At 30.9% G+C, this 15914-nt stretch overlaps 4 long non-coding RNA genes across 5 annotated transcripts; 3 read left to right on the top strand and 1 right to left on the bottom strand.

The window, feature by feature from the left end:
- The first annotated feature begins 1799 nt into the window (after positions 1-1799).
- Positions 1800-4465, top strand: LOC111714652 (uncharacterized). The gene is made up of 3 exons (XR_002768025.1): positions 1800-1832; positions 3436-3524; positions 4424-4465. It is a non-coding gene; the product is annotated as an uncharacterized LOC111714652 (long non-coding RNA).
- Positions 4466-5531: 1066 nt separating this feature from the next.
- Positions 5532-5904, top strand: LOC111714651 (uncharacterized). The gene is made up of 2 exons (XR_002768024.1): positions 5532-5579; positions 5767-5904. It is a non-coding gene; the product is annotated as an uncharacterized LOC111714651 (long non-coding RNA).
- Positions 5905-11030: 5126 nt separating this feature from the next.
- On the top strand, positions 11031-14065 carry LOC111714654 (uncharacterized). 2 transcript variants are annotated; one of them, XR_002768026.1, is made up of 4 exons: positions 11031-11140; positions 12761-12839; positions 13544-13586; positions 13933-14065. It is a non-coding gene; the product is annotated as an uncharacterized LOC111714654 (long non-coding RNA). The 2 variants fall into 2 exon arrangements; XR_002768027.1 differs by having other exon boundaries at positions 11050-11154.
- On the bottom strand, positions 13466-15837 carry LOC111714655 (uncharacterized). The gene is made up of 3 exons (XR_002768029.1): positions 15742-15837; positions 13913-14507; positions 13466-13626 (listed from the first exon to the last, which is right to left on the bottom strand). It is a non-coding gene; the product is annotated as an uncharacterized LOC111714655 (long non-coding RNA).
- Positions 15838-15914: the final 77 nt, after the last annotated feature.

A 15914-nucleotide genomic window follows, 5' to 3' on the forward strand; every position in this document is an offset into this window, starting at 1 on the left:
TATCTGTTGTTACTCATGTCACATTCAGATATTTATATAGTTCAAATTTAGCAGACAGATTTAGGCTACCACCTTATCAAAAGAACCTTCTAGCAGTATTGAAAAAAAAACTATATTTTGTTGAGTGTTTGTTTTTATTGTTCTTAAACTTAATCGTAAACTTATATTTTATTCAATCTAAATTTTCTAAACTATTCACCAACTGTCATGTTTCGTGGGACACCCTGTAGGAAAAGATATTAAGAGAGGCGTATTCAGGTTTTTTCCCTGGAAGGGCTTACATTTCTTTTGCTTTATAGGGGGAGGGGGTAAAATTGGAAGTGCCAGGCAAAATCAATGTATTGATTAAGTGACTGTATAGTATTTGCATAGAAACTACATACAAACATACAAAATGTTTAGATTTTTAATTATGAAAATTTCAAAGTTCTTACTGTAGACGACATTTACTTTGGTCTTTACTCTATTTTTTCTAATCTTTACTTCCCAAAAGAAATCTTTTCATGCAATTATTTCCAAACCAAATAAAACCTTATGGCCCAACCTGTCGTCGCTGCCTTAGTCTATTCCACTTTAGTATTTATTCACTTTGCATTTAAACTATTTTATGTTCATTTGAACTATTTTTTTGTTATCTTGAAAGTTTTAGGTTTTAATTAACTATTTCATTTGAACTATTTTTTATGTTTATTTGATCTATTTTTATATGTCCATTTAAAATATTTATTTGTTTGTTTGAACTACATCTTAAATTGTTTGACCTATAAACTTCATGAAATCCCAAAATTTTAAAAACTACTGTAAACAGGATTTCAGTGAAGGGGTGCTAAATTTATTTCGGAACAAAAATTCAAGATTTAGGAAGCAAAAGACATGCCACAGGCGAAACATTTTTTGACTTCCTGTTTTGCACTAGGTTTTTTTCCCTTAAATGCCATTGAGATTCTATTCTGAAATCTCAGGAGGGTGCGAAGATCCTGCCGCCCCCCCCCCCATGGCTGTATCCGCCACTGACAGGATATAAGTAGCTTAAATAAATTATCGTTTAAACGACCAATAGTTCAAACGAACATTAGTTCAAACGAAAATTAGATCAAACTAACAATAGTTCAATAGACGGTAGTTCAAACAGGTATCCACCCAAATGTCAAGTTCTCTTGTCTAATTAATCTACCTGCAGAAGGGCATAATTCTATACTTTTAGTCTGTAAGTTATAAGTATATTGTACAAATTGCTTCTAGTTGCCTAAAAGTCTAACTTCAAATGCACCGGAGTTTAATTTTGTAGGGTTTTTATTGATTATATTGATAAATATAATAATTCTGCAGTCAGTACCACTGAGATCAACTTGCATCAGCCAAAGGGAACAATTGTTAAACTAGCCCTGCCTAGTTCAACAACTTCTCACTGCTCATTAGCTCAGACCATTGGGCATTAATGGACATATACAGTCCCGAAAAACATTCGAATGCAATGACAACATTTTATTTTAAGGATAATTGCTGTGTATATTCATTAGAATTGATCTTATTCTTGTTAAATTTCAACTTGTTAAATAAGTAATTATTCTATGACTATAAAATTAGGTTTTATGGATTTTAGGTCATCTTCTTGTTGATAAATTAGTTCATGTTTGTGTTGAATTGGTTTTTGATGTTAATTAATGTATGTTTTTAGCTTTTAATTTGTTTGATAACATTACAGCTTAACTTTACAATACATTTGTGAAAATCTGTTTTACTGATCTAATTTGAAATCCAATTTCCAATTAGTTAATTAAACTTGATGGCAGTATAGCAATTAACAAACACTTAAATTCAACTAATTTCAGGTTTAAAAAAATTGCAACATTATTATTTTATTATTTATGTTTTGAAGCATCAGGAAATTTCTTGATTTAATTTTATATCTATAATACATTTAAATTTCTTGTTTAAAATTTTTATCAACACTCTCCTTGTTCGTCTTGTTTATTCAAACAAACCTCAAATTAGAAGGTTTTCTGTTTAAAAGGATTGAAATTCTCATTTTTATATTCTAGAGATGCGTAGACTATCGTGTAGAGATGTCAACGTTTTGATTTTTCTAGATTTTAGCTTTCGTTACGATTGTGTTCATCAAAAGTATAAACGTTTGAAATGTTACGATGCACATTATGAAATTTAATGGCATGGAGTAACGTTAGGTAACAAATTTTCTGCACTTGAATACCTTATTCAACGTTAAGCTTTAGTAAATGGTAATGAAAAAAAGTCAGCTCAAATATGCTTTTGCATTTCCTGTTTTAAAAAACTTTCCAACGTTCTGTTAAAGCTTTTTAACCACAATTTTTTAACGTTCCACTTTCAGGCAAGGTAAATATTTTTGGAGACCTTACATTCCACTTTCAATTGGTTTGAAAACTAAAAGGTGACAAACCTTTTGCTTTTATAAAACGTCCTTGGGGCTATAGTTCTGCATGTTACAATGCATTTCAGTGCAAAGAATATTTTTTGTCAACATTACGTTTTATCTTAACTTTTCCAATATAAACTCTTTTAATTACGTTTAGAAAATTTACTAAAATGCAACTTTACTATTGTTATGATTTATCAAAACGTTATTATGAAAACTTTTTTGCTATACTTTTTTTCAACTGGCAATCAAAACTGTTAATTTGTTTCGTTTGAAAAAATGCTCTATATGTTGTGTTGTATTAAAATGTTCAGGCCTTAACGTTTCTTATGTTACAATTCATTAAAAAAAAAGATATGTTGCTAAATGAAAGCATTACAAGATTTTTTCCATGAAAAAATTACATTCCTACTTTAGTACTTTTCATCCTAAAACATGAACCATGCAAAAAAAATTGTGTTGTTAATCTCATTTTTACTCCCCCTGTGTGTTGCTGTTGTATTGTTAACCTTTTTAAAGATTTTGTAGAAAAATATGCAATATAAAGATGTTATAATATTATTATTTTTAAAGTTTGTGAATTCAAGTTTTTAGTATTAGACTTTAAACTCAAAGCGTGTCTTAAAGGGACTAGAGATGTAATTTCAATTTCAAAACGTTTTCATAAATAGTAATGCATTTTCCAGTTATACAACGTTACACTTTTTATAAGTTGAACTTTGAAATAAAAATTCTTTCGTTATGAAATTCAATTAAATCACAATTAATTTTTCAACGTTAGACTTTCAAGCTTCCCATCAAAGCAAAACAGTTTTTCACATTATGGTCAAACAAGTTGTAGATATTAGAAAAATAACATTAACATTTAACGTTAATGTTACATACAAACGTTTCATAACGTACAAAAACGTACATTTTACGTTACATTACACTATCGTTGATATCTCTACAGTATTCTGTTCTTTAATATTTTTGCAACACTTTAGTCTTAATTAAAGAAGACATTAGTTTAATTGATTATCTAAAGCTGCAATTACTAGTATAAGACATTGCAACCAAGAAACCTTAGAAATTCTCCAGTTCTTTTTATTTTAAACACAGGAGTGAGAAATTCAGAATCTTTTTTCAGGTTAAGTTTTGTATCAATAATAAATTAGTATATAAACTAATAAAATGTTTAACATTCAGGGTTACCCACAAAGGATGAAACTGTAAAGACGACCTGAAACTCATATAATAGGAAAATTGTAAGATTAAATTAAGTCTTCTGCCTTGAATATAGTCTTGTGATGGCTTAATGATTTGACAAAGAAAGAAATAAGTTTACAGTTGCAGAAAACCGTGAATGTTAGGAAACAGACAATATAACATTTTCATAGATATATCAGTTAACAATTTCAAATAACCAAACCCCCAGTGATAGCATTTCAAAAGTCAAAATTAAAATAAAGATGATTATTATTCCACTGTTTTCTGGTTACCACTGTACACCGGTGAAGAGGGCTAAATTGTTTGGTAATTTTTTCAAAGATTTATGTAATATGTCTTGACTTTGAAATTTCTTGAGCATTTTAGATGAGAGACGCCCATTTTATTTCAGTAAAACAGTACCTTAAACATTTTGATATGAAGACGACCATTTTATTTCAGTAAATGAGTACCTTAAACATTTTGATATGAAGACGACCATTTTATTTCAGTAAATGAGTACCTTAAACATTTTGATATGAAGACGACCATCTTATTTAAGTAAATGAGTACCTTAAACATTTTGATATGAAGACCACCATTTTATTTCAGTAAATGAGTACCTTAAACATTTTGATATGAAGACGACCATATGGACGGTTTAGAATGAAGGCGATCTTTACAGTTTAGAATTAACTATCTCTACAGTAAAAAATATTCCAGTTACATATATTTCAAAATAAGACACTCCGTTTTGTTTTAAAATAAAGATGACTATTTTTTTTCAGAATGAAGACGACTATTATTTTTTCAGAATGATGACGACTATTATTTTTTCAGAATGAAGATGATCATTATTTTTGTCGTCTTGATGTTTTGTTACGTGAACCAAGCAGTTGGGAAAACATACTTAATACAAACTGTGGTAAGTAAAAAGGGTAAAATACAAGAAAACCTGATATTGCAAGAAAAGGGGGCCAGGGGAGAAGGGAATAAAACTTGAAAATATTGAAAAACAATTCTCCAAGACTTGGTGAATTCACTATTTCAAATTTTAAACTCATGGAAAAGTCGTCTTTCATTTAATGTTTGGCCATCTCTGCATAAAATCATTAATTATTATTGATAAACTGTTTATACTTTAATATTCTAACAATTAATTTTATTTTTCTGAATGATGAAATTACCGGAATTGATTACGAATGGAAAGAATGGAAAGAATACTTGGCTAGCCAACCTAAAGGAAGTTCCATACAAATGTGAATTAAGTAACCGAAAAGAAATTCTGAGATTTCCAAGATATTGTTAAATTAACAGAAAGGTTAGAATTGTAAGCGTAATTTCAAGTGATCCTTCATGCAAAGATGGCAATGCCCATTTTAAAACGTATTGTATCCTTGAAACCTTCATCTGATTAAAAATCTAGAAAATATCGTCGATTTTCTGATTCAATGAGTGTTTAATTCTGATGATTTCTTCATTGTTTTTTTAGCAAGAGATGTGCAGCAGCTCAAATAAATTTAGCAGACAACCTGTAAAATGAAAATAAAGAGTTTTAAGAAAAACCAAAAAACATGGATATCTAATTCATACTTGGTTCAGACATATCTTTTCAGTGTAACGTTGTGAATCGGAAATTGCAATCTTTGCATGAATGGTCACTTGAAATATTTCGCTTACTGTCCCTTTAATATATTTATCTCTCTCCATTATTTGATTATAATTTAGATTATTCTAATCATTCTGGTTTGATTTCGGTTTTAGTTTGGAATACAATAAGGGGAATAAATTCACAAAATCCACTTTTATGATGAAAAAATGTACAGCCTCATTTCGAATTATCATGGAAGAAAATTGTGCTTCTATGAAAATGTACAGCTTTAAGTCTTTTTATTAAAGCAAAGTGAGGCAAATACCAAATTCATATGTTTATTGGAACTCACCGACTAGCAGCCAAGCCAAAAAAGAAAGGTTAGCGGAAGATTTAATGCTTCAGGTAAAAGAATTTTCAAAATAGAGAAATTTTGTAGGCAATCCTGTTTTATTTTTTGTGTGTGTAGAAGTACATAGTTTTTATTTTATCGCAACATAGGTTTGTATGTTTTGAATCAAACAAAGACTTCTGATATTAATAATGTTGATACCTCTATAAAATATCTATACCTCTATATGTTTATTTACAGATCTAAATAAGGTTCTGAAGAATTAAACCTTGGAACAAAATCTGACCAACACACCAGATGCAAACCTGGAATTTATTGAAAATTTTAAAAATCAAATGTTCATATAACTATAAATGCTAATATAATTTAGAATAATAATTTTTATTAGATTGCATAAAAACAACAAATACTGGGATATAATTACAACCTACACAAAACTTATAAGTTTATTAGATTCATTGCAGAATTTTCAAAAAAGTGTTAAAAATGTTCCTTGCAAATACCAGAAAACAATTTGGCTTTCCAATGCTTCATCAAGTGACTGTCTTCAATGTGTGGCTACAAGCCAGTAATTCAATTCACTTTGAAGCTGCGGGGACAGGGTTGAAGCTGCGGGGATAGGGTTGAAGCTGCAGGGATAGGGTTGAAGCTGTAGGGATAGGGTTGAAGCTCCGGGGATAGGGTTGAAGCTGTGGGGATAGGGTTGAAGCTGCAGGGATATGGTTGAAGCTGCGGGGATAGGATTGAAGCTGTGGGGATAGGGTTGAAGGTGGGGGGATAGGATTGAAGCTGTGCAGATAGGGTTGAAGCTGTGGGGATAGGGTTGAAGCTGCAGGGATAGGATGAAGCTGCGGGGATAGGGTTGAAGCTGCGGGGATAGGATTGAAGCTGATGGGATAGGGTTGAAGACACAACAATGGAAATTCCTGGAAAGAAAATTTATTGATTTGCTCTTGATTTTATCAGACGAGGAGAGGAAGGCCAGCCACAACGTTTTTTTGTGCGAGCCACATTCTCCTCTTTTTCTTGTCCGAGCCACCTCGGAATCCTCAGGCAGGACCAGGGGGAAAATTATTCCATGTTCAGAAAGCAAGAAAATTTGGATCTAAAACCGGAAACACTAGAATCTTTGAATATTCTTAGATCAGAATTGTTCAAATGGTCAAAGTATATTTTTTATCTTTGGACCAAAATCTAGATATTTTTGAGTTTTCCATGGCATTATCTGTTGTTACTCATGTCACATTCAGATATTTATATGGTTCAAAATTAGCAGACACATTTAGACTAAATTTTACCAACTTATCAAAAGAACCTTCTAGCAGTATTGAAAAAAAAACTATATTTTGTTGAGTGTTTGTTTTTATTGTTCTTAAACTTAATTGTAAACATATAGGGGGAGGGGGTAAAATTAGAAGTGCCAGGCAAAATCAATGTATTGATTAAGTGACTGTATAGTATAGTAATCTTTACTTCCCAAAAGAAATCTTTTCATGCAATTATTTCCAAACCAAATAAAACCTTATGGCTCAACCTGTCGTCGTTGCCTTAGTCTATTCCACTTTAGTATTTATTCACTTTGCATTTAAACTATTTTATGTTCATTTGAACTATTTTTTTGTTATCTTGAAAGTTTTAGGTTTTAATTAACTATTTCATTTGAACTATTTTTTATGTTTATTTGATCTATTTTTATATGTCCATTTAAAATATTTATTTGTTTGTTTGAACTACATCTTAAATTGTTTGACCTATAAACTTCATGAAATCCCAAAATTTTAAAAACTACTGTAAACAGGATTTCAGTGAAGGGGTGCTAAATTTATTTCGGAACAAAAATTCAAGATTTAGGAAGCAAAAGACATGCCACAGGCGAAACATTTTTTGACTTCCTGTTTTGCACTAGGTTTTTTTCCCTTAAATGCCATTGAGATTCTATTCTGAAATCTCAGGAGGGTGCGAAGATCCTGCCGCCCCCCCCCCCATGGCTGTATCCGCCACTGACAGGATATAAGTAGCTTAAATAAATTATCGTTTAAACGACCAATAGTTCAAACGAACATTAGTTCAAACGAAAATTAGATCAAACTAACAATAGTTCAATAGACGGTAGTTCAAACAGGTATCCACCCAAATGTCAAGTTCTCTTGTCTAATTAATCTACCTGCAGAAGGGCATAATTCTATACTTTTAGTCTGTAAGTTATAAGTATATTGTACAAATTGCTTCTAGTTGCCTAAAAGTCTAACTTCAAATGCACCGGAGTTTAATTTTGTAGGGTTTTTATTGATTATATTGATAAATATAATAATTCTGCAGTCAGTACCACTGAGATCAACTTGCATCAGCCAAAGGGAACAATTGTTAAACTAGCCCTGCCTAGTTCAACAACTTCTCACTGCTCATTAGCTCAGACCATTGGGCATTAATGGACATATACAGTCCCGAAAAACATTCGAATGCAATGACAACATTTTATTTTAAGGATAATTGCTGTGTATATTCATTAGAATTGATCTTATTCTTGTTAAATTTCAACTTGTTAAATAAGTAATTATTCTATGACTATAAAATTAGGTTTTATGGATTTTAGGTCATCTTCTTGTTGATAAATTAGTTCATGTTTGTGTTGAATTGGTTTTTGATGTTAATTAATGTATGTTTTTAGCTTTTAATTTGTTTGATAACATTACAGCTTAACTTTACAATACATTTGTGAAAATCTGTTTTACTGATCTAATTTGAAATCCAATTTCCAATTAGTTAATTAAACTTGATGGCAGTATAGCAATTAACAAACACTTAAATTCAACTAATTTCAGGTTTAAAAAAATTGCAACATTATTATTTTATTATTTATGTTTTGAAGCATCAGGAAATTTCTTGATTTAATTTTATATCTATAATACATTTAAATTTCTTGTTTAAAATTTTTATCAACACTCTCCTTGTTCGTCTTGTTTATTCAAACAAACCTCAAATTAGAAGGTTTTCTGTTTAAAAGGATTGAAATTCTCATTTTTATATTCTAGAGATGCGTAGACTATCGTGTAGAGATGTCAACGTTTTGATTTTTCTAGATTTTAGCTTTCGTTACGATTGTGTTCATCAAAAGTATAAACGTTTGAAATGTTACGATGCACATTATGAAATTTAATGGCATGGAGTAACGTTAGGTAACAAATTTTCTGCACTTGAATACCTTATTCAACGTTAAGCTTTAGTAAATGGTAATGAAAAAAAGTCAGCTCAAATATGCTTTTGCATTTCCTGTTTTAAAAAACTTTCCAACGTTCTGTTAAAGCTTTTTAACCACAATTTTTTAACGTTCCACTTTCAGGCAAGGTAAATATTTTTGGAGACCTTACATTCCACTTTCAATTGGTTTGAAAACTAAAAGGTGACAAACCTTTTGCTTTTATAAAACGTCCTTGGGGCTATAGTTCTGCATGTTACAATGCATTTCAGTGCAAAGAATATTTTTTGTCAACATTACGTTTTATCTTAACTTTTCCAATATAAACTCTTTTAATTACGTTTAGAAAATTTACTAAAATGCAACTTTACTATTGTTATGATTTATCAAAATGTTATTGTGAAGACTTTTTTGCTATACTTTTTTTCAACTGGCAATCAAAACTGTTAATTTGTTTCGTTTGAAAAAATGCTCTATATGTTGTGTTGTATTAAAATGTTCAGGCTTAACGTTTCTTATGTTACAATTCATTAAAAAAAAAGATATGTTGCTAAATGAAAGCATTACAAGATTTTTTCCATGAAAAAATTACATTCCTACTTAAGTATTTTTCATCCTAAAACATGAACCATGCTAAAAAAAATTGTGTTGTTAATCTCATTTTTACTCCCCCTGTGTGTTGCTGTTGTATTGTTAACCTTTTTAGGATTTTGTAGAAGAATATGCAGTATAAAGATGTTATAATATTATTATTTTTAAAGTTTGTGAATTTAAGTTTTTAGCATTAGACTTTCAACTCAAAGTGTGCCTTAAAGGGATGTAATTTCAAGAGATGTAATTTCAATTTCAAAACGTTTTCATAAATAGTAATGCATTTTTCAGTTATACAACGTTACACTTTTTATAAGTTGAACTTTGAAATAAAAATTCTTTCGTTATGAAATTCAATTAAATCACAATTAATTTTTCAAACGTTAGACTTTCAAGCTTCCTATCGTAACAAAACAGTTTTTCACGTTATGGTCAAACAAGTTCTAGATATTAGAAAAATAACATTAGCGTTTAACGTTTATGTTACATACAAACATTTCATAACGTACAAAAACGTACATTTTACCTTACGTTACACTATCGTTGATATCTCTACAGTATTCTGTTCTTTAATATTTTTGCAACACTTTAGTCTTAATTAAAGAAGACATTAGTTTAATTGATTATCTAAAGCTGCAATTACTAGTATAAGACATTGCAACCTAGAAACCATAGAAATTCTCCAGTTCTTTTTATTTTAAACACAGGAGTGAGAAATTCAGAATCTTTTTTTGAGTTTTGAGATTTGTGTCGCAATAATAAATTAGTATATAAACTAATAACATGTTTAACATACAGGGTTACCCACAAAGGATGAAACTGTAAAGACGACCTGAAACTCATATAATAGGAAAATTGTAAGATTAAATTAAGTCTTCTGCCTTGAATATGGTCTTTTGATGGCTCAATGATTTGACAAAGAAAGAAATAAGTTTACAGTTGCAGATAACAGTGAATGTTAGGAAACAGACAATATAACATTTTCATAGATATATCCGTTAACAATTTCAAATAACCGAACCCCCAGTGATAGCATTTCAAAAGTCAAAATTAAAATAACAATGATTATCATTCCACTTTTTTCTGGTTACCACTGTACACCGGCGAAGAGTGCTAAAAAAGTTACTTTAAATAAATTCACAAATTTCTCTAAGTCTCATGATCAAGAAAAATGTTTGACAATTATTTCAAAGATTTATGTAATATGTCTTGACTTTGAAATTGCTTGAGCATTTTAGATTTGAGACGACCATTTTATTTCAGTAAATGAGTACCTTAAACATTTTGATATGAAGACGATCATTTTATTTCAGTAAAACAGTACCTTAAACATTTTGATATGAAGACGACCATTTTATTTCAGTAAATGAGTACCTTAAACATTTTGATATGAAGACGACCATTTTATTTCAGTAAAACAGTACCTTAAACATTTTGATATGAAGACGACCATTTTATTTCAGTAAATGAGTACCTTAAACATTTTGATATGAAGACGACCATATGGACGGTTTAGAATGAAGGCGATCTTTACAGTTTAGAATTAACTATCTCTACAGTAAAAAAATATTCCAGTTACATATATTTCAAAATAAGACGCTCCATTTTGTTTTAGAATAAAGATGACAATTTTATTTTATAATGAAGACGGCTATTATTTTTTTCAGAATGAAGACGACTAATTTTTTTCAGAATGAAGAAGACTATTATTTTTTCAGAATGAAGACGAATATTATTTTTCAGAATGAAGATGATCATTATTTTTGTTGTCTTGATGTTTTGTTACGTGAACCAAGCAGTTGGGAAAACATACTTGATACAAACTGGGTTAAGTAAAAAGGGTAAAATATAAGAGAACCTGATATCGCAAGGAAGGGGGGGGGGGGGGGGGGGGGGGGCGTTAGGATGATTCTGGGGAGTAAAAGTCATTACTAAATTGTGTTAAAGATTATATACTAGTACAATAATTAATGTTAGTTTAGGAGTCTGAAGTGCCGCAGGCTACAATATGGGGGGAGCCGAGCGCTGCGGCTAGGATGGGTTATGGAGCCGAGCGCTGCGGCTAGGATGGGCTAGAGGGCCGAGCGCTGCGGCTAGGATGGGCCTTTCCTTCATGGGGAAGTTGCCACTTGGGAAATTGTCATTTGGGAAAATGTAAATTTAGGAAGTTGCCGCTTGGGAAATTACACATTTGGGAAGTTGCCACTTGGGAAAAGGCCTTTGGGAAAGTACTTAACATCTTCATTTAGTCTTAATAGTCCGGTATAATCCTTATTATTTTTTGATATTCTTCCAAATTAATTTTCAGTTTCTAAGGTCATCAGTATTTTAATAAATACCCATACGAAATTCTGTTAGAAATGATGCGCGAAGTTGCCAAGAAAAATATTTGTTATTTTGGGACATAATTTGATAAAATATGGTCCACATTCCACAATCATGATCATGATATGTTAATGAAGGGCGGGGGACAAAATTAAGTTCGCCTTCCCCCGCCTGCAACCGCCACTTCCTCAGTCCCTTTGGAGACAAATCGAAATGATGCAAACTTCAGTGTAGGTGTTGAGAAAGTCAAAGTGCATTTTTTGGCAGCGTTTATTCACCCTTGTATACAGCTTAAACATTTTAGTTACACTATCCACAATCCTATATAGTGTATACAGTGTACGTTATGTTTTAGTTTTAGACAACATTTTAGGAGTTTATACATATATTATCTAAATTCACATCTCAGTCATAAAATAATTAAAATCCATGTTTAGTATGTTTTCAAAGTTTGAAAAATAATAAAGCCAATATTGTTCTGCCTTTTTTAAGTTTGGAACTACATGAAATAGATAATAAGTATAATATCAAATCAAATTATATATTATATATATTAAGTCATAAATGATACATGCAAAAAAGTATATTTTTAATTTCAACTATTTATTATAGTTTATGGCGAGGAGACGGAACTAGTCTAAGCTGTTTTCAGTCGGTCTCCATGCAGACAGTCAATTAAATAAAAATTTAACTTAAAGGGACCGTTTACTTATTTGAGTAATTTCATAGGAAACAAATTCACCTATTCAGCTATTTATTGGTATCCGTCTTACTTTTTATAGATATCTAAATACATAAAGATAGATTGCGCATAAGACATTTTTCATCTTGAAAGATATAAATGTACAGAGATGTTTTAAAGAAATTCCTATTATATAGATTAACTAGGTCGGTTGTGAACATTGGCTGTTCTTATGTCATTGAGTACTTGTGGTGTACATGAGTTTTGTAGAGAGAATTTNCTTCTTTGACGGTAATTTGGTGAATTCACTATTTCAAATATTAAACTCATGAAAAAAGTCATCTTTCATTTAATGTTTGGCCACCTCTGCATAAAATCATAAATTAATTTTGATAAACTGTTAATACTTTAATATTCCTAACATTAATTTTATTTTTAAGGATGATGAATTTACCGGAATAGATTACAATAATTACAAATATAACTTGCAAGAGTTTATTGCGAACAATCCTAAAGGAAGTTCCATACAAATGTGAATTAAGTAACGGAAAAGAAAGCCTGAGATTTCCAAGATGTTGTTAAATTAACGGAAAGGTTAAATTGTAAGCGTAATTTCAAGTGATCCTTTATGCAAAGATGGCAATGTCCGATTTAGAACATGTGGTATCCTTGAAATCTTTATCTGATCAAAACTCTAGAAACAATTGTCGTTTTTTTATTCAAAGAGTGTTTAATTCAAATGATTTCTTCATTGCTTTTTTAAGCAAGAGATGTGCAGCAGCTCAAATAAATTTAGCAGACATCCTGCAAAATGAAAATAAACAGTTTTAAGAAAAACAAGAAAAAATGGATATCTATTTCATACTTGGTTCAGACAAATCTTTTTAGTGTAACGTTGTGAATTAGAAATTGCAATCTTTGCATGAATGGTCATTTGAAATATTTCGCTTACTGTCCCTTTAATATATTTATCTCTCTCCATTATTTGATTTTAATTTAGATTATTTTAATCATTATGGTTTGATTTCAGTTTTAGTTTGGAATACAATAAGGTGAATGAATTCACAAAATCCACTTTTATGATGAGAAAAATGTACAGCCTCATTTCAAATTATCATGGAAGAAAATTGCGTTTCATAAAAATGTACAGCTTTAAGTCTTTTTATTAAAGCAAAGTGCAGCAAATACCAAATTCATGTTTATTGGAACTCACCGACTAGGAGGCAAACCAAAAAAGAAAGGTTAGTGGAAGGTTTGATGCTTCAGGTAAAAGAGTTTTTTAAAGAGAGAAATTGTGTAGGCAGTCCTGTAAATAAAGAGTGTGGACGAAGATTCTATAAAGTCGTCTTCTTTCTCTGACAAAGAGTGCTACAATATGTAATTGTCTGTTCCAAGTTCATAAATGACTGATATATATGACTGAAGTATTTCATATTTAAAAGAATAAATGTATATCATTCTTATGGTCATTTTTTTTTGGTGTGTGTAGAAGTACATAGTTTTTATTTTATCGCAACATAGGTTTGTATGTTTTGAATCAAACATAGACTTCTGATATTAATAATGTTGATACCTCTATAAAATATCTATACCTCTATATATTTATTTACAGATCTAAATAAGGTTCTGAAGAACGAAAATCTGACGAACACACCAGATGCAAACCTGGAATTTATTGAAAATTTTAAAAATCAAATGTTCATATAAGTTTCAAATTTAAAATGTTAATATATTTTCGAATAATAATTTTTATTAGATTGCATAAAAACAACAAATACTGGGATATAATTACAACCTACACAAAACTTATAAGTTTATTAGATTTATCACGGAATTTTTAAAGAAGTGTTAAAAATGTTGCTTGCAAATACCAGAAAACAATTTGGCTTTCTAATGCTTCATCAAGTGACTGTCTTCAATGTGTGGCTACAAGCCAGTAATTCTATTTACTTTGAAGCTGCGGGGATAGGGTTGAAGCTGCGGGGATAGGGTTGAAGCTGCAGGGATAGGGTTGAAGCTGCAGGGATAGGGTTGAAGCTCATGGGATAGGGTTGAAGCTGCGGGGATAGAGTTGAAGCTGCGGGGATAGGGTTGAAGCTGTTGGGATAGGGTTGAAGCTGATGGGATAGGATTGGAGCTGCGGGGATAGGGTTGAAGCTGTGGGGAAAGAAACACCTATGGAAATTCCTGAAAAGAAAATTTATTGATTAACTCTTGATTTTATAAGGCGAGGAAAGGAAGGCCAGCAAGAAAGATTTCTTGTTCGAGCCAAATATATGTCGCGATATAAAATAAAAAAATATTTGGCAAACCTCTTCTCTATGGAACCAATCGGAAAAATTTTATAGTTTTAACTATAGTTAAAAAAAGATTAAAGTCCTATGAACTTGGAATTATTTGCGGCATTCCACTTCAGAAATATCTGAAAATGAGCGTAAAAAAGGTGAACATTTTAAGGACATTAAACTCAAAAGCTTTAATTCAATTGAAACTATGTTTTTCGATTTACAAAAATTCAATATATTATTTATGCCCTAATGTCATAAATAATCAGGGAGGATTAGACACATAGATAAATAAATAAACATAGATAGCGGCTGGATTTTTAAAAATCACACTTTAAAGGCTCTAAAAATACCATTTAAAAAAGTAGTTTTGCCCGGAAGAGTCAAATGTGGTGGCCCGGAAGGGGAAATAGTGGTGGCTCATGGCTGCCGGAAGAGAAAAAAGCTAATATGTGGTCCGGAAGGGGAAATAGTGGTGGCTCATGGCCGCCTGCCTTCCCCCGCTCGTAAAATAACTCCGGGGATATGAAGACGACCATATGGACGGTTTAGAATGAAGGCGATCTTTACAGTTTAGAATTAACTATCTCTACAGTAAAAAAATATTCCAGTTACATACCGGAAGGGGAAATAGTGGTGGCTCATGGCCGCCTGCCTTCCCCCGCTCGTAAAATAACTCCGGGAATGTAACTATTTGAACAACAATATTTCAATGAGCAATACATTATATTGACGAGAACTGAAGAAGGACATGAGAAGGACTAAACTAACTTAAATATCTCTCTACAGAACTCATGTACACCACAAGTACTCAATGACAACAGCCAATGTTCACAACCGACATAGTTACTCAAAAAGGAATCGGCTTCCGTGACAACCGAATAACGCCTAAACCGGAAGTTTAAATTTATTCTTAAATTGTATATCGACTTTAATCTTGCAAATGCTAATAAATGAAAAAATCGCACTTCTGCCGAAAAAAAATATCAGATTTATGTCGTCTTCTTTGACGGTAATAAGGAAAATTTGGTAAACGAATCCAATCCGATGTTGGCGCGTAGATGCCTCTGAAATCTGAAATCGTTGGATGGTTTAATTATTTACCCTTGAATAAAAACAATTAAAGATTATTTTACCTAATTCATTATATTAGAGGACAGGGTAGTAGAAATATAATATAGGAATAGAAGAGAACAGGCAACAAGCAGAGAATAGAAAATATCATCTACCAACATAATTATAATAATAATACTAATAATAATAATAATAATAATAATAATAATAATAATAATAATAATAATAATAATAA

The sequence above is a fragment of the Eurytemora carolleeae genome, unplaced genomic scaffold, assembly GCF_000591075.1.
Source record: "Eurytemora carolleeae unplaced genomic scaffold, Eaff_2.0 scaffold793, whole genome shotgun sequence".
In the NCBI taxonomy this organism is placed as follows: domain Eukaryota; kingdom Metazoa; phylum Arthropoda; class Copepoda; order Calanoida; family Temoridae; genus Eurytemora; species Eurytemora carolleeae.